The sequence below is a fragment of the Rutilus rutilus genome (genome assembly GCF_951802725.1).
Source record: "Rutilus rutilus genome assembly, chromosome: 6".
Taxonomy (NCBI): domain Eukaryota; kingdom Metazoa; phylum Chordata; class Actinopteri; order Cypriniformes; family Leuciscidae; genus Rutilus; species Rutilus rutilus.
In genome coordinates, this window is record NC_140214.1 from 15752958 (window position 1) to 15777830 (window position 24873).

Sequence of the window (24873 nt, forward strand, 5' to 3'; positions counted from 1 at the left end):
TGCTCTAAGAGCCCAGTGTTACAAAATGCCTGGGAGGCTTTACAAAAACTCACTCAGAAAACTTGCTTTGAACAATAAGTTATCAAATGAATATCAAACCACATTTGTTTCTGTATAAACCACAGAGCCAAACTGCATGATTTGGTAACACCTGCTGGAAATAAACAAAGAGTTGCATGTGGCCTACAGTAAACACGACCTGAAATGTTTAAATAAGGTCATTTTAGTGATTAATTTTGATGCTTTATATACTTCAAGCATGGTTCTGAATATTAACAGCATGTAAATAAATTTTTTAAACAATATTGCAGTTGGTTTTGCTCTGTCAACGCAAATAATTCAATACAAAGCAACAGAAGAAACGCGGAATCTCCCAGCAAACAAACTGTTTGAACGAAAGATTGAAAGGGGTGGTTTATTCCTTTTCTAATCAAGTGTCTGTTCCGAAGAAGTTGGTGTCCGTGCCGGAGACATTGGTGTCCGTGCTGGAGATGTTGGTGTCCGTGCCGGAGACAGTGGTGTCCATTCCGGAGACATTGGTGTCTGTGCTGGAGACATCCGTGCCGGAGACGATGGTGTCCTTGCCGGAGACTTTGGTGTTCGTTCCGGAGACGATGGTGTCCTTGTCGGAGACGTTGGTGTCCATGTCGGAGACGTCCGTGCCGGAGACGGTGGTGTCCGTGACGGAGACGTTGGTGTCCATGCCGGTGGTGTCTGTGTCGGAGACTTTGGTGTCCTTGCCGGAGACGGTGGTGTCCGTGCACTTGTCCGTGCCGGAGACGGCAGAGACGTGCCAGAGACGTTGGTGTCCATTCTGGAGACGTTGGTGTCCGTGCCGGAGATGATGGTGTCCGTGTCGGAGACGTTGGTGTCAGTGTTGGAGACTTTAGTGTCCGTTCCGGAGACGGTGGTGTCCGTGCCGGAGACGTTGGTGTCCGTGATGGAGACGATGGTGTCCGTGCCGGTGGTGTCTGTGTCGGAGACTTTGGTGTCCGTGCCGGAGACGGTGGTATCCGTGCCGGAGATGTTGGTGTCCGTGCCGGAGACGGTGGTGTCCATTCCGTAGACGTTGGTGTCTGTGCCAGAGACGTCCGTGCCGGTGACGTTGGTGTCCGTGCCAGAGACATCCGTACCAGAGACAGTGGTGTCTGTGTCGGAGACGTCCGTGCCGGAGACGGTGGTGTCAGTGTCGGAGACGTCCGTGTCGGAGACGGTGGTGTCTGTGTCGGAGACTTTGGTGTCCTTGCTGGAGACGGTGGTGTCCGTGCACTTGTCCGTGTCGGAGACGTGCCAGAGACGTTGGTGTCCATTCCGGAGACATTGGTGTCCATTCCGGAGATGTTGGTGTCCGTGCCGGAGACGTTGGTGTCAGTGTCTGAGAATTAAGTGTCCGTTCCGGAGACGGTGGAGTCCGTGCCGGAGACATTGGTGTCCGTGCCGGTGGTGTCTGTGTCGGAGACTTTGGTGTCCGTGCCGGAGACCGTGGTGTCCGTGCCGGAGATGTTGGTGTCCGTGCCGGAGACGGTGGTGTCCATTCCGTTGACGTTGGTGTCTGTGCCTGAGACGTTGGTGTCTGTGCCAGAGACGTCTGTGCCGGAGACGGTGGTGTCTGTTTCGGAGACTTTAGTGTCCGTTCCGGAGAAGGTGGTGTCTGTAACGGAGACGTTGGTGTCTGTAACGGAGACAGTGGTGTCCGTGCCGGAGATGTTGGTGTCCATGTCGGAGACGTCCGTGCCGGAGACGGTGGTGTCCGTGCCGGAGACGTTGGTGTCCGTACCGGTGGTGTCTGTGTCGGAGACTTTCGTGTCCTTGCCGGAGACGGTGGTGTCTGTGCACTTGTCCGTGCCCGAGACGGTGGAGACGTGCCAGAGACGTTGGTGTCCATTCCGGAGATGTTGGTGTCCGTGCTGGAGACGTTGGTGTCAGTGTCGGAGACTTAAGTGTCCGTTCCGGAGATGGTGGTGTCCGTTCAAATTACAAACATGGCCGATTTGCACGGGATTAAGATCACAGACAACCTCCGCAATTATTACAAATTACTAGAGGTCACCAGGTAATACTTATCCCGTGCGAATAGGGCTTAGGTAGTCCAGAACGCGCTCCCCACTGAGTCTCATAGGGGAAAGCACTGCGTTTTTTGTGAACGTACGAGGAGCGTGACACCTTCGAACACGAATCTCGGGAAGCGCCTGTGCTATCTGAATGTGAAAGTATATGCATCTTTCAGATCCATCGCTATAAACCAGTCCCCTTGTCGAATGTGTGCGAGGATCTGTTTTATTGTGATCATTTTGAACACACGTTTAGCTTGTTTTATGCCACTCGGTACCAATTGAAGATACTCTTTACCACTATGGATTTTGTCATGTCTAATGTATTAGTAATGCCATCAGAATGTAAGCAAAGCACAGGATAGCAATAAGTAGATGGCTATAAGTAATTGTAAATCATACAAAATAAATGCCATGATCAGTAGATTTTATGGTGATCAGCAACCAAATATTGATAATGTGGAAGTTACTGCCTTTTGCCTTGGAATGACTTCTCACTTTTTGCATACAAAACAAAGGCAGAGTACTTTAAAAAACTACTTTAAAAAAAAAAAGTAACTTTAAAACATCTAATTGCCAGATTTCCAATGTCCTACCTATAATTAATTTGGCGGGCCAACTAAAAATCTTTAAAGTAATTTTTCTCAGTTCCACACTCTAGCGAGTTAAGGTCTTTTGCCTTTGTAGGGCAGAATATTTGAGAGAAATAGGCCTTTAAAGTTTTAGATCTTTGAGTTTAACTCATGAAATGGGGCAAAAACAAAAGTGTTGTGTTTCTAATTTTGTTCAGTGTAATATATCACGAGAATTGTTGCAAAATTCAAGGTGTGAAATTTGAAATTGCATGCAGTGACAGATTTGAGAAGTTGCAAGTGCCTAATTGTGATTGTACTGCGAACATGAATGAAAGAACAAGTGCAACTATGTACTACAAGTTTGTGTCTGTCATTGTATTTTTCTGAATGGCATTTTACACATTTGTGACTTCAGAATACAGCAAAATCTCAACATTCAACTTCAGATTTTATTTTACAGGTTTTCACATTGGAGCTGTGAGTGTAAATTTTAGGGTACAAGTATGAATATTTATTGTACAAGTTCTCAAATTCACATCTACATGCTCTTGAGTTTTGCTACTCTTTTACCTTCATAATACTGTCGCTCAGTCTGTTTTTCAATGCCATTTCAATTGCAGCTTTAAGGGGAGGAGCTTGCTTGAGACATCTTCTGTTTGACAAGGAAAGAATGCAAAGTTTATCTGAACAACAGAACTACAACTTCATCATGCTTATCAACATGTTGCTCTTCTTAACTGGTCTGATTTGTTCTCTTATATGTAAGTATTCCATTGCAGGCAGAATATTTGTTTGTCTCTTCTATTCTTCTATGTCTTGTTATTTATACGTGTGTTGTTTGTGTTAGTTAGTGTTTTTGTTTTTATGTACATTAAATTGCCATGAATTTTGATTAAATTTTGAAGGTGGCAGTTTTGCAAATATCACGCCAGTCCAGACTGAAGTTTATGAGAAAGAGGGAGAAAATGTTGCTCTGTCCTGTAACTACTCCTCAGCATCAACACTACAGTGGTATCGACAATATCCCGGATCAGCTCCAGAATTTCTTCTGGTCATTATACAGTCCACAGGAGAAGTTTCACAAAAGTCAGAAATTGTGAAAAGAGATCCTCGGTTCTCTGGAAAAGTGAATGAAAAGAAAACCCATGTGCATCTGGAGATCTCCACTGCTAAAGTGACAGACTCTGCAATGTATTACTGTGCCATGGAGCCCACAGTGACAGGAAACACAAGAACACTGTACAAAAACCCTTTCAACAGCAACACTGTGTAGGTGAATGTACAATGCATTGCATTTCTTCATAAAATATCTGCAAATAAAAATAAATAAAACCATGTCCATATATTAAATACATCTTTTTAGAAGCAATCAGTAAATCAATAAAATCGTTTTGTCATAATAAAATAGTTTTCATGCAAAAAAACTGAATCACAAGAACACTACTCAAATACATAACACAACAACTACTAACATTTTTAGTAATAGGCTTTTATGTACAAGAGGAGTTGCTCAGAAGTATATACTTGTATGATATTAGCTCGCCACCTGCTGGAAATCGTAGGAACAGTTAACACATAATTTTTTTTTTTTTTTTAAGTCTTCTTTGTGGAACCTACAAGTCTGAATCATGTATGACAAACAGTTGACATCATTTGTACTTCCTGCTTTGCATTCAACCCAAGACATTTAAAGATCAACATCTCAAGAAACATTAAGACTCATCTGATGTGATCATGGAAAGAGTCCAAATGGCCAGTCAACAAATAGAAACATATCTGGTGATTCTCCTTATAGTATCAGGTACAATCCACAGTTCCAATACATAATTTGCATGCTTATTCAGATCTTTAAATATCTATACACATCTTAATTTAAACAAATGTATCTTATTAAAACAACTTCCTTCCAGGTGTTATCTGTCAGGATCGGATTGGACCCAGTGGCCAGAGGACCAGTGTTATCAGTACAGAAGGAGATTCAGTGACACTGGAGTGTACATATGATTCAAGCAGCAGCTATGTTTTCCTTTATTGGTACAGACAGTTTTCTAACACACAGCCACAATATGTACTGCTGAAAGGTGGGCGATCACAGACATATGAGAATATACCAGACCGTCGATTTGGTTCAACTACATCCCAGACATCCACCACACTGACCATTACAACTGTAACATTGTCAGATTCAGCTCTGTATTACTGTGCTCTAAGAGTATCAGCCCAGTGTTACAAAATGCCTGGGAGTCTTTACAAAAACTCACTCAGAAAACTTGCTTTGAACAGTAAGTTATCAAATGAATATAAAACCACATTTTTTTTCTTTATAAACCACAGAGCCAAATTGCAGGATATGGTAACACCTGCTGGAAATAAACAAAAAGTGGCATGTAACCTACAGTAGGGTGAAATGTTTACATCAGGTAGGCTAATATTAGTGATTACTTAGTGAGCTTATATTGTCAGCATGGTTCTGAATATTATTAACAACATGTAAGTACTGAGTAACTTACATTTTAGTAACACTGCCAGAACTTTGTTTTTGCCCCCGTCAACGCAAATAGTTCCGAACGAAGCCGCAGAAGAAACGCGGCATCTCCAAGCAAACAAACTACGTTTGAACGAATCGATTAAGTGAATGATTCAGTGGATCACTCATTTGTTCTTGAATGAATCAGAGTTCTGGACGAATCAGTTAAATGAATCAATTAATGACTCACTGGAACTGGATAATATTCTGAATGTTCCAATCCAATCTGACTTCTCACCTATAATGCTGCCTGAATCATAATCATACACTGTTCATTCGTTGCTGAGCCCTCGACTGAGCTTGGTTTCTCCCAAGGGTTTTCTCTCCATTTGTCACCTGATAGAGTTATGGTTCCTCAGCCACTGTCGCCTTTTTCACCTTTGTCGCCATTGGCTTTTGGCTTGCTTAGGTGGGGACATTTAATTTAATATTCAACAATATTAGGCTATTGATCTGCCTGCATTGACACCATTGATGAGAACTGAACTGAGCTGGACGATGACATCACGGTTTTCTCCAGAGCGTGTACATGTATATATAAATGAACTAAATTAATAACTTTTTTACAACAAAAATGAAACATCATGCACTCAACTTAATTAAGTTGGACTGTGACGCTATTTTCTTCTGGAAACAAACTTTGTTGCATTATTTTCCTGTTATCTCTGTAAAGCTGCTTTGAAACAATCTGCTTTGTAAAAAACGCAATATAAAGGTGACTTGACTTGGGACTTGACTCACTCAAAGAAAATTCCAGTCACTTGTCTCCACCTACTGTTTTTGTGTTTGGATAATGGGGCTGCATCAATTCTGCATTGTGATGTGGTAACATAGCAACATACAGTACTTCATGATGGGATGAGCCAATCAAACACTAACAATAATGCCCTTGCATTTATAAGAAGCTGACAGAACAATCAAAGGATTCGCTGCTCAAAGGTATAATGTGCAATTTGGAGATGTCTGCATCACTTCTCTTCTGTATCACATTGCTGGCAGGTACAAAAACACTAGTACTTCAACATCTAACAAACAGTTTAGCGTTTTTCTTGCTTAAATGTCCATTGATGTTTTTTGCAGAAATCACTTTCTGTGCTCATATTGCACCAAAGACCAAAACTGTCACTGGTAGAGAGGGGGAATCTGTAACTCTCACATGCTTGTGTGAATCAAGTAGCTCTCATGTGTTGCTCTTTTAGGGTAGGCTGATCCCAAGACAGGCACTTGAGTTTTTACTGCAGAAGGGTGCACGATCAGAGACGGACTTTCAAAGCATAGATCCTCGCTATGATTCTGCAACTTCAAAGACATCCACTTTTCTCATCATTAACAATCTAAAGCTGGAGGACACTGCTTCCTCTACTGTGTGCTAGAAGAACACTGTGGTGAAATGTATTTATCAGGCTGTACAAAAAATCATGTACAAACCTGTGGTCTTTCAAAACACAAAATAGTTTTCTTCCCTACAGTAAATAGTAGTCTGAGCAGCAAGAGATGTGGTCACACCTGGAAAATGGAAGATTACAAATTTACTGTATAAACCTTTAGGCCTGATGATCATGAATTTTGAGTTGATTATTAATTGTCATACAAATTTATATAAAAAAAAATTTGTCACTTACAGTGTAAAATAAGTCATTTTATGATTTGGAATCGTATATAATACAAAAATTATAATAAAACAGGCCTATATGATTTACTTTAATGCTGTGAAAATGTATAATATAATATAATATAATATAATATAATATAATATAATAATGCAGATGATTAAACCCACAAAAATGTATTTTGTAGGAAATGAATACCTTTGACTAACTTAATGTACTTTACAACAGTGTTTTATATTCTTTGGCAAAAGGTCATTGAAATTTTAACTGCACAATTATTGCATTTATCTCAAATAATTGCTGTTAGATTGAATAACTGCCATTAATCAATAATCGCTACAGGTCTATGGCTTGCTTATAAATATAAAAAGTAGAGAAATACTTCAAACAACATAAAATTGTTCAAATGTCATACTAAGGAAGGAGGCGGAGCTTCCAGAGGAGACTTCAGATTTGTCACTGGTCTTTTTACTTTATTTTGCTCTGCTTAGGCTCACAATGTTGCTGTACATAGTCATTTGGATCTTAACCGTAGCAGGTAAATATATTTTTTCTTTGCCCAGTTTGTTTGACTGTATTACTGAAAATATGCTTCTTTAAATGCCAGCTGAGCTGTGGAAATCAACATATTTCTCCTATTTTTTTTTATCTTTAAGATGTCACTCTTGCAGATACCATTACCTCAGAACACACAGAAGTGCATGCAAATGAGACCGAGAACATAACACTATCCTGTAGGTATTCCTCAGCATACAGTCTCCTTTGGTATCGACAGCATCACAGTTCAGCTCCTCATTTCCTCATGCTCATCCTTCAAAACTCTGGAAAAGTAATACAGAGTTCAGACGAGCGCCTGTCAGGAAAACTGAACGTGGAGAAAAATCGTGTAGATTTGGAAATCCCCTCTTCCACAGTACAAGACTCAGCACTGTATTTCTGCGCTCTGCAGACCACAGTGACAGGAAATCAAACATTACTGTACAAAAACCTAACAGCATGAGAGTTTATCATGCTCATTATTCACTCTTAGTTAGGGGGAGGAGCTTCAAGCTGCTTTAAGATCTCTTGTGCTATCACAGACGTGCCATTTCAGCATAATGCTGCTCATCACAATTATCCTGCTCTGTGCTGTTGGGAGTGAGTATAACTCAAGTCAACTTTATTTGTTTGTCTTAATAATATACCATATTTGAATATAATTACTCTGTAAATTATGTCAGACTTTTGCCGAATAAAAGCAAAATGTGTTTTATAGTTCAGAGTGCAATATTTTTCTAATTCTTTCATTTTCAGGTGGAAGGTTTGAGAGTCTCATTACATCAGACCAAACTGAGGTCTTTCATGAGGAGGGTGACATTATCGTTTTGTCCTGTAGCTACTCAACAGCAATAAGTTTGCATTGGTACCGCCAGTATCCCAAATCAGCTCCTGAATATATTTTATTAATTCTGCAAACCTCTGGACGGGTCCAGAGTGCAGAGAATCTGGACTCTCGGTTTTCGGTGAGACTTAATGAAAAGAAAAACCGTGTGGATCTGGAGATCTCCTCTGCTACAGTATCAGACTCTGCACTGTATTACTGTGCCCTGGAGCCCACAGTGACAGGAAACACTAGAACACGCCACAAAAACCTGCCTAAGCATATGGAAAAGATATAGACCCATAACAAACAGTTCCTTTCATTCTAATTTGAGGACATTGCAAAAAGGCAAAGATTTTATGCTCAACTGTAGATAATATTCTGATTTCAGTTTCTCCAAGCCAAACAATTGCTAATAATGTTCATCATTGTCCGAAAACAAATGCTTTCAAGGCTCTGAAAAACAAACATGTTCAGCTCCTATCATATAATCCTCCTTCAACCACTTAAGATATCGTATCACTCAAACAATGTAACAGTGTAATAGCCCTAACAATATGTACACAGTAGAAAATATAAAGACTATCATTTTGAAAAAGAGACAATATCATAAAATTCATAAATTTTAAGATTAATCTGCCATCTAGTGGTCCATTAGGCTCACGACATTGGGCGGAAAAACTTGTGAAATATGTTTTTGAGGCTTTATGATATCATATCAAACAGTGAAAATGTAAAATATCACTGTCATCAAAGTGGCAAAAAAACATATATTTTAGATATTGCATGTATTCATTTCTGTTCTCCATTTTGGTGGAAGGCCACCAAATATTATTTGTGATGATATTTATTCTTTTAAAGACTACACAAACATGTTTTATATGACAACACTGAACATTGAATGAAAGAAATCAAAAGCAAGAACCAGTTCGATATGCATAAAAACATATTTCAGCACATTTCAGCACTTCAATGTAACTGTGATTGTCACTGTGAACATAATTTCTTGGTTTCTGAAATGAATATGTTTTAACTTATGTTTAAATATGTTTAAACTTTTTTGTCTTTCTAAGCTTTCTCTTTGGTCCTGAGTCTGATTTAGAGAAAAGTTCATGAAATGATCATGAGAATGATTCTGCATTTTTATATTTTACCAGCAGGGAGCACCCAGAGTTTTGATCTACAATGAAAGTCGGTTATGTTGTGTGAAAGGATACACAACCCTGATAGTTCAGAGGCTGAACAGACTGTGAGAGCGGGTGTCAGGTCTACGTTTAGCTATTGTTTTAGTAATTAAGCAGATTGTTTTTGGTCAATCATGAGAACTCGGCTGAGGGATATCCTTATTGTTATATTCTGTCTAGGTGATGTAGCACGTTTTTATTAATTTCATTCTTTTAGGAAAATGCTGTTTGAGAATGTGTTGTGAGAGGCAGTATGAGTTAAATAATGTTACAGTATGTGCTCTCCACAGAATGCAGAGGACAACATACTGTACGTCAACCAACAACAACAACTTCAGCTTGCATTGGAGAGACTGTAACCCTGAAGTGTGAATATAATACAACAGACACAATGCCTGCTTTGCTGTGGTACAGGCAAACTAAGCATTTACGTCCAGAATATATATTAGTAAGACACAATCTTGGAAATGGAAGTAATTCCAAAGACTTCCCCTACAAGCGATTTCAGTCCCTGCTGGATTCTGCAGCAAGAAGAACTACACTGACTGTCCAGAACCTTCATCTGTCTGACTCTTCTGTGTACTTCTGTGCTTTGAGGCCCACTGTGAAAGCAGGATATTGAGTTTTCTAACATAAACCTGAACTTCACAGCCCACATATTACAGTTTGTTGCCACTCTCATTGTCTGCATACACTCTTAAAAAATAAAGGTTCCAAAAGTTTTTTTTTTCTTCTTCGCAGTGATGCCATTGAAGAACCATTTTTGGTTTCCCAAAGAACCTTTCACTGAACAGTTCTTAAAAGAAGAACTTATTTTGCGAACTGAGCGAAAGTGAGCGAAGACATTTTTAATAATCTGATGAACCTTTTTTTTTTTACTGTAAAGTACCTTTTGTGCAATGGAAAGTTTACATGAATGTTTAAGGTTCTTAATGAGACCATCAATGCCAAAAAAGAACCTTCATTTTCAAAAGTGTATGATAAAACATTGCTGATAAATATATATATAAACAGTATTTATAAAATGATATATACACTTTTTATACTTAAAATGGTTTAATAAAACAATGGATCATACAATAACAAATAATACATCCAATATATAATTTTATATAAATAATATTTAAAAAAAAATTTAAATCAACACAATATCTTAAGATAATATGTATAATAAATCTTCAAATGTTCTGGATCAGCATAATTACACATAATTGATGAAAATAAAATAGACTTTTCCACAGATTAAAACTTCTGTCTTCTGTCCTACCAATGTGATATAGCCTAAAATGTCAGACAGAGGCCAGTAACGCAACACCAGTTTGAAATCTTTCATCGTCTGATTGTGATGTTTTGTTTTGCTACATTAATTTACATAATGCCCTATTTTAAATGAATTGCCCTAACACCTGTGAAGAGATGACTTTAACTCCTGCAAGGATAACAGATGATGCAAACTCTGAATCACCAGTGCTAAATTTCTATATAATCTTTATTTTCACAACTTGTAATAATGACTTAAATGAGCTCATTGTTTCTGCCATAAATTAATTCATTGTTAGCTAACAGTGTGATTTGTATGTACTTTGACACAATAACCTCTGATAACAGATCACTCTAGACACATGCATTTTCTGTAAAGCTGCTTTGAAACTATATGTATTGTGAAAAGCGCTATACAAAATTAATATGAATTGAACTGAACATTTATTTTAGACCACTGGAGATGACAAGAACATCAATTTAAGAGTTTGTAACAGCCCTATGGAGAGTCTAGCATCTGGTGACACCTGCCAGTGACATCACTGCACTGTGATTGGTTGTTGACAGCACTGACTGGGAGCTTCAGTTTTCTGAAGGATTCTGTTATGGCAGTTCTGCGAAGCTCAATGAAGAAACCATCGTTTAAAACAATGTCTTTCTGTTTGTTAATAGTTTTAATGGCATTTATTGGTAAGATTTCTGTTCTATATCTACATGCATTTACTTTCTTTACACATTAGCAGTGCATATTTGATGCTAACTTTAGTGGCTTTGCAACATTGACATGAATGAACTGAATTAAATCAACAGTGAATTAAACTGAGCTGAATAATGATAATATTGCCTTCTGTTTAGCTGCTTTGTGGCTGAATTGAAGTAGGCCTAATTAAAATTTTGCAATGCTGTTATTTTGCTGTTTATTTCTGTAAAGCTGCTTTGAAACTATCTAAAGAGTTTTACAAATAAATGTGACTTGATTTGCTTTCAAATGCTAATTCAACATTCTTCCCATGCAGGTGACAGTATACAAGACAGAATTAATCCAACATCTCCGACTGTCCATACAAAGGTCAATGAAAAAGTGACTATTTCTTGTAAATACGAGTACACCGTGTCAATGAATAATCTACAGTGGTATCGACAACACCTCCACAATACCCCACCGGAATTCCTGATTCTAATCATGCAGTCGGGACAAATGCAGAATGCTACACCTCCTCATCCTCGGCTGACAGCCTCAGTTGATCAAATAAACAAGATAGTGAATCTGGAAATCTTCCCTGCAGATGTGACGGATTCTGCAATGTATTACTGTGCACTGCAGCCCACAGTGGCAGGAAACACCATGAACTCCATACAAAAACCTGCTCAAAGGTTTAGATGTTAGAAACCATGAGACCAGAGAGTCTGCACACACACCACAAGAGGGCAGCACTTTTCATGACTCTCAACAACATAAGCGTGTGTGTGCATAAAGCTGAAAGTTGTACTATCAACCACTTGAGACTACACAGAAACAAATCAACACCTCAAGAGATTGTGAAGAGAAGCACACAACTGATCAGTACATTCAGGATGAGGAGATCACTAGTACTAATTCTCATTGCTACATCAGGTATTTGAAAGCCTGTAAAATGTATATGAATTTTTAACATTAATGTATAATTTCAAAGCTTAATAAATCAGAATTTATCACAAAGCTTTCACATAACAATTTTTTATTCATTTCCAGTTGCTCTTGATGATCACATTGGACCAGATGAAGCTGTTATTATTAAAAATGAAATGGACCGGGTGACATTAAGATGCTCATATGAAACAAGCAGTGAAAATGTTGATCTTTATTGGTATAGACAGTTTCCTAACAGTGAGCCACAGTATTTACTGTGGAAAGGTGCACGATCAAGAGATGGCGAGAGTGATATACCAGATCCTCATTTTGAAGCATCTACAACCAGAACATCCACTGAACTGATTATCAAAGCAGCTGCTCTGAAAGATTCAGCTCTCTATTACTGTGCTCTTTGGAAAGACCCAGTGATACAAAATTTAAGAGAAGCTGTACAAAAACACACATACTTTGAACTCAAAAACATCAAAGTATTAGCCAAACCAAGACGAATTATCAGCCATAACCATTACTGTATGTGGGAACACCTGCGACTGATACGGTAGCCAAAACCAAAAGAATAATAGATTTAATGAAGCAGCATTTGTACTGTGAACACAGCAAAGTGTAATCACTCTGGAAGATGCAATCCTTGTGGTTAGTATTAAAGTTTGAACCCACAATAAGCTAAAGGTATGAAACATAAGCTACTAAAACATATAGTGTCTGTCTCCTGAGGTTAGTCATATTATGTTTCAAAATTGATATCCTATTTTGCATATAAGTTTGGGCTTTGAGTTGTGTTTGTTTGCTGTAAGTTCGGTATAAAATAAAATAAATAAAATCAAAATGTTCACCTTAAATTTCTAAAGTTTGTTCTGTTAATAATTTAGGGGCTGTCTTCAAAAGCTGGACCCCCAACTCCTAAAACATGTGTGTTTGGGGTCAGAAGGAGGGGCTTTAGTGTTCTGACACCATCTAGGCCATCCTGAGGATGTGGTTTTGAAATAGATTAGCTACAAACTGAGCTGTCAGTCAGAGCATCGGCCTGAACAATGTTACTCTGTTTACTTAGCTTTCTATCTACATTCGGAGGTGAGTAGCTCAATATTTGATAATATTTAATAACTTCCATTTTGCAACCACAAACTTTTCAGATTTTTCATTATGAGATCTTTATAATCCCTGCATGTACAATAAATCCTCCAGAGGTCAGGTTCACAAAGATAAGCCAAAATACAAGACCATAATGAACCTTACAAATACTAATTTCTCTTTTCAGGTGGCAGTTGTGAAGATGTCATCACTCCTGTCCAAACTGAGGTTTATAGGAAGAGTGGGGATAAAGTCACGTTGTCTTGCAACTACTCTTCAGCCCTTTCTTTGTACTGGTATCGTCAATATCCAAGGTCAAGTCCATATTTCCTCCTTCTGATCCTGCAAAACAGTGGGGAGTCTGAAATTATGCAGCCTGAAATGAAAGTGAAAAGAATTTCAGTGAAATTAAATGAAAAGAAAACCTCTATGGATCTGGAGATCTCCTCTGTGAAAGTATCCGACTCTGCAGTGTACTACTGTGCGTTGAAGCCCACAGTGAGAGGAAACCCGTCGGCGCCGTACAAAAACCTGAATCAAAGGAACTGACAAAGTGTTTTTAAGAACTGAAAAATATACTAATACTATACAAACACTGCATCCTCTTGAATATACATTTTTACCACATCTGTTCTGAATCACACTAGTATTATTTGGTGATCATTTTACAATAAGGTTCCATTTATTAACTTTAGTTATCCACATTTTTTAACGAACTATAAAGTACTTTTAAAGCATTTATTAATCTTAGTTAATGTTTCAGAATTTACCAATACATTATTAAAATCAAAAGTTGAATCTGTTTATATTATTTAATGGACCTGCTAACATGAACTAACAATGAACAGTTGTATTTAATTAACGTTAAAAAAAAGATTAATAAATTAACAAATGTATTGCTAATTGTTTTTGTTTTTTTTAAGTTACTGCATTAATGCATGTTAACTATAATGAGAGCTTATTGTAAAGTGATACCATTTTTTTTTATCTATTCAATGTTTAGTGGTGAAATTGGGTAGACCGAAGTGAATTAATTGGCAGTATTGTATTAGATTAAAATGATGTATAGAGAATCATTACCGAAGACCATTTGTTTGTGTATTTTTTAAGAGAGGTCAAAATTTATTGACTTTAAACTAGGGGTGCAAGGATACCCTCATGTTACGATTCAATACATATCATGATACTGAACTCACGATACGATATTATTGCGATACTCCAAGACATATGATAAAAGGTAAACAAAATATTTACTGTTGATTAAAATGCTAGATTTGATATTACATTGTGGATGTAAATGAATAGGCTTGGACTTGGTGCAGCTAATCCCAATGCCATAATGGATAATAGTGACACCAAAATAAAAATATTCATGATTCTGAAACTGAAAATATGCTTGCACTCTGTCACTGATAAGATATATTTAAAATAATGTAGGCCACTTTTTACTGGTAACATAGACATTTTGTATTTTCAGGACCCACAAATATTCCCCCATCGCATTATTATATATTATATTCAACATTATATTTAGCAGTATAATGTAGTACTGACACTAGATTTAGATTTTCTTCTTACACAGTAATTTTCATTTTGGGTGAACATATTGTCACTATCCATGATACATATTGTTGCATTTTTGTATTGTGATATTTTGTGACACGATTTATTGTTACAATTGAACTTAAAATGAATTGTTTCGCTGTTCATTTCTCTCTTTGCGCACAGCTTAGTAATAATTCTGACCATGATATTCAGATACATAAGCAGAGATTTTAATTTCACACAGCCCAGCACACATTTTAAAATATCTGATGAATGAAAATAATATCTATGCCCTCAGTGCAGGATTTATATTTACAAATGAGTAAAAAAAAATTTGCATGTGCATTGTTGCTGCTTTTTTCCCCTTTCTACTTTTTTTTTTTATATTAACCTGCCCCAATTCTTATTTGTTTACACTGAATATATCGCAATATGTTGCAAGTTTTTGTAGTTATATACAGTGTGGTTTATTTTTAGTGCTTAGTCTAAAAATCTCCCTATTGATCTTTATATTCTGTTTTAACAATGGTGAATCTGATTATCATGGTCAAAGAGCCTGTGCATCAGCTCCTGTCACAGATGAATGAGAACTCAACATTAGGATCATTTCAGTATCAATGTTTTTTTTTCCCTCCCAGTAGGTTTATCATTGTGTCAGGAGGTGGAGCTCTCTGATTAGTTTGACTTGACTTATGGCTTGTTTCTGAATGGAATCACATCATTGTCACTCTATGTAAGAGCATCAACCAACATGTGCCTTGCTGTCTTTGTAATTTTGGTTCTTCATATAGGTGAGTATTGATTAATTTCTCTGAATTAATTACTTCAATTATATAATAATTGTATTGATCAGAATTGCTTTTAACAGATATTTAAATGAATAAATGTGCTTCTTATTTTACTATGCAATTTTATATCTTGTTTGTTTCATTTTATTTCATTGTTTCTCACAGGGAACATCCTGGCAAACATGATTACGTCTCATGACTCACAAAAACAAGTTTTAGAAGGTGAAAGTGTAAAACTCACATGTAACTACAGCGGAGTACCTGATACTCTCCAGTGGTACATTGAATATCCCAGATCTACACCAAAGTACCTCCTCTACATCTATGAAAGTGGCTTGATAAGTGACAACATACCAGAGCGTTTAACGCCAACAATTAATAAAACTACAAAACGTGTGGATCTGGAGATCTCTTCTGCTGAAGTATCAGACTCTGCTCTGTATTACTGCGCTCTGCAGCCCACAGTGACAGGAAACACAGCTACGCTGTACGAAAACTTCAAACAGAGAGAAATGTATTTAACAAGTGGAGCACTGTACTCCATATTTTTTTTAACAAAATAGATAAACATATGTTTCTCTGAAAAAAAACTCTCATTATATTATATTACACAATTTCGTGTTTTGCATATATTAACCACTGTTAAATCAATTCAGTTAAATTTGTGCATTGCTGTGCTTTTATTTTATTTTTATTGATTGATTTTATTGTACAAAGTAAAATGTTGTAAAGCTGCATCTCCTAATCATATAAGTTTAGGTTGTCACTCTGCTGCTTCTTGTTCAAGAATAACTTATTTTTAGCACAGTTCTAGTTAGAACTGATATCCATCTCTGTCTATACTAGTGCTGTCTTTGAAGAGCAGAGGAATCACCAAACCTGATTTGGGTTACAGATAAATTAGGACATGATGAGTTTTTGGTAACACCTGCAGGTGTCTGAAACTAAAATAGACATGTACGTTAACGCTAAACATCCGCTATATTTCAAAAAAAGATAACTTGAGATAACATGATTAGAAATGTACTTACAATTTTTTTAAGAAAAACATTCACTACTGTCAAAAATCTAAAAATATTGAATCTATATAATAGCAAAAAAAAAATTTGTTTTGTTTGTCAAATTTTGGTTGATTAACAATGCTTCATTAACCTGTTTAAAAGTAATTAAGAAAGCTAATTAGCTAATAATCGGATCTATAGCATGATCTAAAGCATATAGTTATTACTACAATAAGGAATTTATTTATAAATGTTGGTTAAAAAACAGTGATGGTGTCTAATTTCACTGGGAAAAAAAATAGCTCTATTTAAATGTCTTCTGTAGTTTTACTTTGATCTCAGAACAAAATAAATGAAAACCCAAAACAAGCACTTATGTAAATCAGAATGTTTGTGGTTTGACATTTTATATCAGTTTTATGTTTGTCTATTTTTTTGCAACAGTGCTAAATGTACATTGTTCAACTCTCATCAGAACATTTTTAAGAAGAAAGTCTAACTCAATGTGATGTAAAAAAAAAAAAAAAAAAAAAAAATGTATACTTCAAAATATTCAGCATTGGTTTCACAAAGTGAATAAAATCATGCATTCTTTTCTCATAGTTTCTCTCCCATTCATTTCTCCTGGCCAATTTCATTTAAATATTGAACCCTCAGATGATGAGATGTGTGGGTGGAGCTTTCAGAGACATTCAAGAGAAAGTGTCATTTCTCAATATTCATTTGTGTTTTACAGTGCAGTCATGATGTTCCTGTGCTCTCTGCTTCTGCTGACAGTAATACAGGGTATGTAGACTGATTTAAATATAAATATATTTAGAACTATGTAACTATAATGCACCTGTTAATGTCAAATATCTGATTTTGTGATTCAATTTTCCATGACTTTTGACAATTATCATTATTTTTGATGAATGTGTTCTACACATTTTGCAGATGAATGTTTTGCACAGACAATAACACCACTGCAGGGCAGAACACAAGTTACTGAAGGGGAAACAGTCATTCTCTCATGCAAATATGATGTCAGTGTACAGAATATACTTTGGTATCGACAATATCCTGGATCAGGACTGGAATTTCTGCTCCTTGTCGTTGAGTCATCCAAGAAGACTGTAGTATATGCAGATCCCAAAATTCCTAGACTGGATGGCAACATGAACATGGGAGATAAGAAAGTGGATCTGGAGATCTCCTCTGCTGAAGTGACAGACTCTGCTCTGTATTACTGCGCTCTGAGGCCCACAGTGACAGAAAACACAACAACACTGTACAAAAACCTCCAACCACACTCCATATGCAATAAATGAATAATTAAATCACTTTCAAACCATTTCTATCTTCTTCTAATTAAACTTCAAAGAACTATAATTCAAAGAGCTTTACAGAAAGGAATTAAAATAAAAGCAAAATAAAAGCAAAGAAAATTAAAACAGTTATAAAAGAAATTAAAAGAGATATATGATACAGTTATAAAATTAATTAAAAGAGTAAAAAGATAGATAAACTTCTATCATATTTTTCACAACTCCCAGTTTTACTCTGAAATTTTCCCATGGTTATTATGATTTTGGCGCACCTAAGACATCTATTGGAAGTCTCCGATGGACCCGATTTTCCCCTAAAATCGGACAGGAGGAGCTCTAGGACTGACTCACGGGGTAACCTCGGGTTCACTGCCCCATCAGTCCCCACCCCAAAAACCCATTTGTTCGGAAGCTCTAGGAATGGAATCAATCCAGTCCGCACCCCACAGAACCTTGAGTTTAATTACACATCAAACTCACTACTCCAACACAGACTCTACAGATTATTGTTTTAGTGCAGGAACTATTTATTATTTCCTTATATACTATAAAATATATTATACAATAGTTTGCCTTCTCTAAAATATAAATGCTTGCTAACTAAATGAGATTAAAGTATTTAACAGTTACATGCAGTCGAATCTTTGTTATATTAGTATATGAACTGTAAAGTGCAATTAATAATTCATCAAATAAACAAAACAATAAATAAACTTATATAAACCAATAACCACTACACAGTATGCACCGTAATGTGATGTAATATGTGGTACTAACTGGAGTCAGCTAATTTCCTGGTTCTTTAAAAGCATAAAAATGAGAAAGTTCAAATATGCACAAATATATTTTTTTTTTTCAACATTTTTCAACAAATTTCTACAGTTGGCACCATAGAAAACTGTGATGTGATGTCTGAAATTATCCACAAGTGGGCGCTCTTCAACCAAAAATGAAAATAACGTGAACCAAATCTTCAAAGGCACGTAAGAGGAGGAGATACAATGTATTACTTCAGGCATGCAGAGGTTTCAAAGATTGTTCAACATAGTGGCTCATTTGTTCCTCATCAGAAATGATATCCCTTTTTTGTCTATGGCTTATCTCAATCTTAACAGGTAAGATAAATGCAATTAATCAAATAAGCATAACTGAGAAGAGAAAATTCACAGTATACTTCACTTCATCTCCATTCATTATTCCTATCTTTCTTCCCCTCTTTCTCTTAGGGAATGCTTCTAGTGAGGGAATAGCACCAGTCTCTCCTAATGAATTTGTCTCAGAAGGTAAAACAATCACCCTGTCCTGCAATTACACTGGATCAGCTGCTACAGATGCTCTCCATTGGTATCGTCAATACCCGAGATCCAGGCCAGACTTCCTGTTTCTGGTTAATGAAGCTAAATTTAAGCAACCAGCTGACCCTCCAATTCCAGGAATATCTGCTAGATTAAATGAGGAGAAGAATCGTGTGGATCTGGAGATCACTGGCACTGCATTATCTGATTCTGCTCTGTATTACTGCGCCTTGCAGCCCACAGTGACAGGAAACATACATGCACTGTACAAAAATGAGACACATTCAAAATAGAGGCTGGAATTTGTGTTCATTGTCTCTACTCAATGGCTGGAAGTATTGAATGATTATCCATGTTTGCATTCAAGCATTTTGATCTAGCAACTTTAAAGGTAGGGTTGGCAATTTTAGGAGTGGCTAGCAATAGCAAGCTAGCTTTGGAAGCATGAGATCCAACCCTCACTTCAGAGCATCTACAAAGCCACGTCTCCAAAAGACATGAACGCACAGCAGATTCTGCAAAGCGTCACGAGACGGCGTTAAATGACTTCATAACATTACAATACTAATGAACGAAAGCAACTTACAGAGCTCTTGTACCACCTGACTTGTACCACCTGACTGCTGCAGATTAATTTCAGCATTGATAGTGTTGACATAGAGACACATAAATCTGAGTATGAGCTCCGGGTAGAACGTCACTGGTTGCCATCTCGTAATTATGGTTATGACATGGCGTGAACAGCATAAGCTCATTGTTTTGGTACAGGAGGAACTGTAGAAGGCGCCTGCTGTTTGTTTATGGCACTTTGTGACTGACTGTCTACAACTCTGCATCGCTTTACGGAACGTGCTGATGATGTGTAATGTCTGCGCGAGCAGGGTGCAGGGAGGTATGAAAATACATACACATATTGTCAAACGTTTTGGGTCGTCTGCCTTTACATGCACATGAACTTTAATGATATCCCATTCTTATTCCGTATAGGGTTTAATATCGGCTCTTCTGGGAAGACTTTCCACAAGGTTTAGAAGTGTGTTTATGCGAATTTTTGACCATTATTCTAGAAGCGCATTTGTGATGTTGGACGAGAAGGCCTGGCTCGCAGTCTCTTCTCTAATTCATCCCAAATGTGTTCTATCGGGTTGAGGTCAGGAATCTGTGCAGGCCAGTCAAGTTCTTGCACACCAAACTCACTCATCCTTCATGGACCTTGTTTTGTGCACTGGTGCGCAGTCATCATAGAACAGGAAGGGGCCATCCCCAAACTGTTCCCACAAAGTTGGGAACATGAAATTGTCCAAAATGTCGTGGGTATGCTGAAGGATTACATTTGGCAGACACTTTTATCCAAAGCGACTTAGATTGCATTTCAGTGTACACATTTACATTCTTATCAGGTCTTGCTTTCCCTGGGAATTGAACTCATGACCTTGGCATTGCAAGCACCAACGCTCTACTGTTTGAGCTACAGGAAAGCTACAGGAAAGCTACAGGGGCCAAGCCCAACCCCTGAAAAACAACCCATCACCACAATCCCCCCTCCACCAAACTTTACACTTGGCACAATGCAGTCAGGCAAGTACCGGTCTCCTGGCAACCGTCAAACCCAGACTCGTCCATCGGATTGCCAGACAGTGAAGCGCGGCGTGCTTTACACCACTGCATCTGATGCTTTGCATTGCACTTGGTGATGTAAGGCTAGGATGCACTGCTCGGCCATGGAAACCCAGTTCATGAAGCTCTACACACTGTTCTTGAGCTAATCTGAAGGCCACACAAAGTTTGGAGATCTGTAGCTTTTGACTCTAAAGAAAGTTGGTGAGTTCTGCGCTATGATTTTACGTGGCCTACCACTTCGTGGCTGAGTTGAGTCCCAATTGCTTCCACTTTGTCATAATGCCACTAACAGTTGACCGTGGAATATTTAGTAGAGAGGGAATTCATTATTGAACAGATGGCAACCTATCACGGTACCACGCTTGAATTCACTGAGCTCCTGAGAGCGAGCCATTCTTTCACAAATGTTTGTAGAAGCAGTCTGCATGCCTAGGTGCTTGATTTTATACAACTGTGGCCGTGGAAGTGATTGGAACACCTGAATTTAATGATTTGGAGGGGTGTCCCAATACTTTTGGCAATATAGTGTATGTTGACAGAAAGGTAGGACATCTTTGCATTCGGACCGAATTCAATGATTGGGCGGACATTTTTGGGTCCTGAGACTTCCACAATATATAGACATCTTCTATTCATGGGCGTAGCTTGTGGGGGTGGGGGGCTACTTTGAGATTCTGTTGATAAACATGTTTATAGTGCATGTTTTCACATGTTTACTGCAAGCCCTGCAACAATAGACATAGTGCAAGTCAATTCATGTGCGATGTATCTGGTTGCCATGACAATCTCACGCTTGCTCTATGCAATCAGTAAAACAACTTAAATGATACGAGTGCGAATTTGTAAGTTTTCTATAAGAAAAAAGCTAAAATGTAGGCCTATTTAAAAGTGTGACTGACCAAATCAACTGCTTTAAAGCTAATGATTAATCTTGAGATTCCGAGTTTTGATTGTCTTATTATTGTTTCCTTAACAGCTGACCTTGTGTTCAACACACAATATTTCTGTCACTATGAACTATCTATCTATATAATCATATACTGTATATAGGCTACCCAAAATGTATTTCACATTCTTCCATGTATGACATGTTTTGTGTAATCATAATCACACTGAGATATGTGGGTGGAGCTTCAAGAGATTGAGTTGGCATTCATCTCTTATGATTTCAGTCTGTTCTTCAGCAGTGCAAAAATGAGATCGCTTTTTTACCTACTTGTACTATTAGCCATTCAGGGTGAGTAGAATTAAGTAACTTCTTCATTATTTAATACTATTTGAATTCTTGTATATTTACAAAAACATTACTATTTATTTATGTAAATACATAGTAAAAAAATAAATAATTCATAACTGTTCAGATTATAGATAATGATAATGGCTGAACATTTTGTTTATTTTTATTTTTTCTGATTTGTCATGCTCTATTTGCAGAATCCTTTGGCCAGTCAATAACACCATTGCAGACCACAAAACATGCCACTGAGAGAGAGCAAGTCCTTCTCTCATGCAAATATGATAGCCAAGCACGTACTTTACAGTGGTATCGACAATATCCTGGATCCAGACCTCAGTTTCTGCTTCTTGTTTATGAATCAGGCAGTGTAACACATGCAGAACCCCCTTTTCCAAGACTGGATGCCAATGTGAATAAGGTGGAGAAGCAGGTAGATCTGAATATCTCTTCTGCTGCAGTCACAGATTCAGCGCTGTACTACTGCGCCCTGGAGCCCACAGTGACAGGAAGAACAGCCACACTGTACAAAAACCTCTATGAGGAGGAATGTTAAACTAATGTTAAAGTCAGCATACAACTTTTCTTCCTTATTGTGACGCATATCTGAGTGACGTAGCAACTTAAACTGTAGGGCGAGTTTTGATTTTGTCCATAGGAAATTGACTGGATCTTTGTGGTTTGCTGTTGCTGTGATCTCATGTGATTGACAGGTTGTCCCGCCCTCACGTCGAAAAACACTTCATCAGAGATGGCAAGAGATGTCTTGCCAAGAAGGCGAAGTTATTTTGATTAAAGATTATGAGGACACATAAATAAATAAAAAATGATGTGCACAGTTGAATCATATATACTAAATATTGCAATATTCAATAAAAAAAAAAAAAAAAAAAAAAAAAAAACAGAATTGTCCATTTTGATTTTATGGAGACTTTAAATGTCCTGTAAGACTATAATATAATGAAAATGAAAGACAATATTATGTGTTCTTAGCCTTCCATATAATCTAATAGTATTGGTTTAACGTCACTGTTGTGATCATACACTTAAATAAAGATTTTGGATCTTTGACTTAAACATTATAATACTTTAATATATTACTTTCTCTTTTTTTGAAAAATAAAAAAATAAAATTTCGCTTTCAAACTAAAAAAAGAGGAAGATTTTACACTTGCAAAGCTTGGCATTTTCAGAAAAGTTTAATTTAATTATAGCATTCTAGACTCATTTTTTAATATCATTCTTCAGTTAATGAAATAGTATTTGTGTCAATCTTATTTCAAGACCAAACTAAATCTGATAAAGATAGCACTATGTCTCTGAATGCTTTCACTGATTGTTATGGGTGGAGCTTTGAAGGATCTCACAAAAATCTCACAATTCTGTCTGCAGTTTTCATTCGTGGTTCAAGATGATGCTCCTGTGCTCTCTGCTTGTGTTTTCAGTAACTCAATGTAAGTAGCTTTGTTTAAAACTGGAATAGTAATTAATTGTATTTTATGCAAGTTCATAGTATTTATTTGCTATTTGATTTACATTTTCTGAACGTCTTCATCTTGTTATACTTCCTAACTGAATGTTTTCTATTCTATGCAGATACATTTGCGCAGTCAATAAGACCATTGCAGAAGAATGTGCATGTAACTGAGGGGAAGCCGGTCACTCTCTCATGTGAATATAATGGCAGTGCAAACAGTCTGCATTGGTATCGACAGTATCCTAGATCCAAGCCTGAATTTGTGCTCCTCGTCCTGGAATCATCCTCAAAACATGTTACATATGCAGTTCCCCGAATCCCTGGAATGGATGGACAAATGAGTATGAGTAAAAAACGTGTGGATCTGGAGATCTCCTCTGCTACAGTATCAGATGCTGCTCTGTATTACTGCGCCCTGCAGCCCACAGTGACAGGAAACACATCATCACTGTACAAAAACCTAAAGAAAGAGAAAGAACATAACATCTGTCTTTTGTCATACACTCATGTTTGTTTGCAGATTGAGCCAATTAAATTGATTGAACTGATTGGAATTGTCAAAATGCTTGAGTACTTTCCATAAATAAGAAATTATTTAAAAAAAAATAGCTTTATAAATAATGTAAAAAAGAATGGACATTTTAACATAAACATCACATTAATGCTGTGCATGGTAAAACAAATAGATAATACTTTGTGGACAAGATTTTAGGTTTACATTTACATGAATGAATAAAGGGAATGTGAATGTATTTTGTCCAGTAACTGTCTCTCTTCATTTTAAATCTCTTTCACTATAAAAAGAAAGATAGCTAAACTTTCTGGAAAAAATTGTGGATTTAGCGGTCCAGTAAATTAACTCTGTTCTTTGTGCCCAACAACTTTATTTTATATAAACTGGTTGCCTATATTCAAAACCCTCATACAACACCCTTACACTCTTAAAAATAAAGGTCCCAAAAGGGATTTTCAGCAATGCCATATATAGAACAACCATTTTTGGATTCCCCAAAGAACCTTTCAATGAACAGTAAAAAAAGAAAATAAAATCTTAATATCAAGAGTGGTTGAAAAAAAATATGGGATGGGAGGAAAGAATATATTTCAAGGCTTTTGCATTCACCCAAGACATTTTGCGTGGGCTCACAGAGAACTAAAATGTTTTGAGAGAGCACGTTAAATTTCTCGGGGGAACACAAACATTTTGCGTAAAAATGCAAAGTTTCTTTGGGAAAGCAAAACATTTATGATGTCCAACAAAATATGCTGTACCTTGAATGATTACATTGTTCTCTCACAGCTGACTGATTTAAATTCATTATTGCAGCCACAAGG

General features: G+C 37.1%; 1 gene segment (V, D, J or C); it reads left to right on the forward strand.

The window, feature by feature from the left end:
* The first annotated feature begins 7860 nt into the window (after window positions 1–7860).
* LOC311292379 (T cell receptor alpha variable 38-2/delta variable 8-like) lies at window positions 7861–8421 on the forward strand. The segment is given in 2 exons: window positions 7861–7900; window positions 8057–8421.
* The last annotated feature ends 16452 nt before the right edge of the window (window positions 8422–24873 follow it).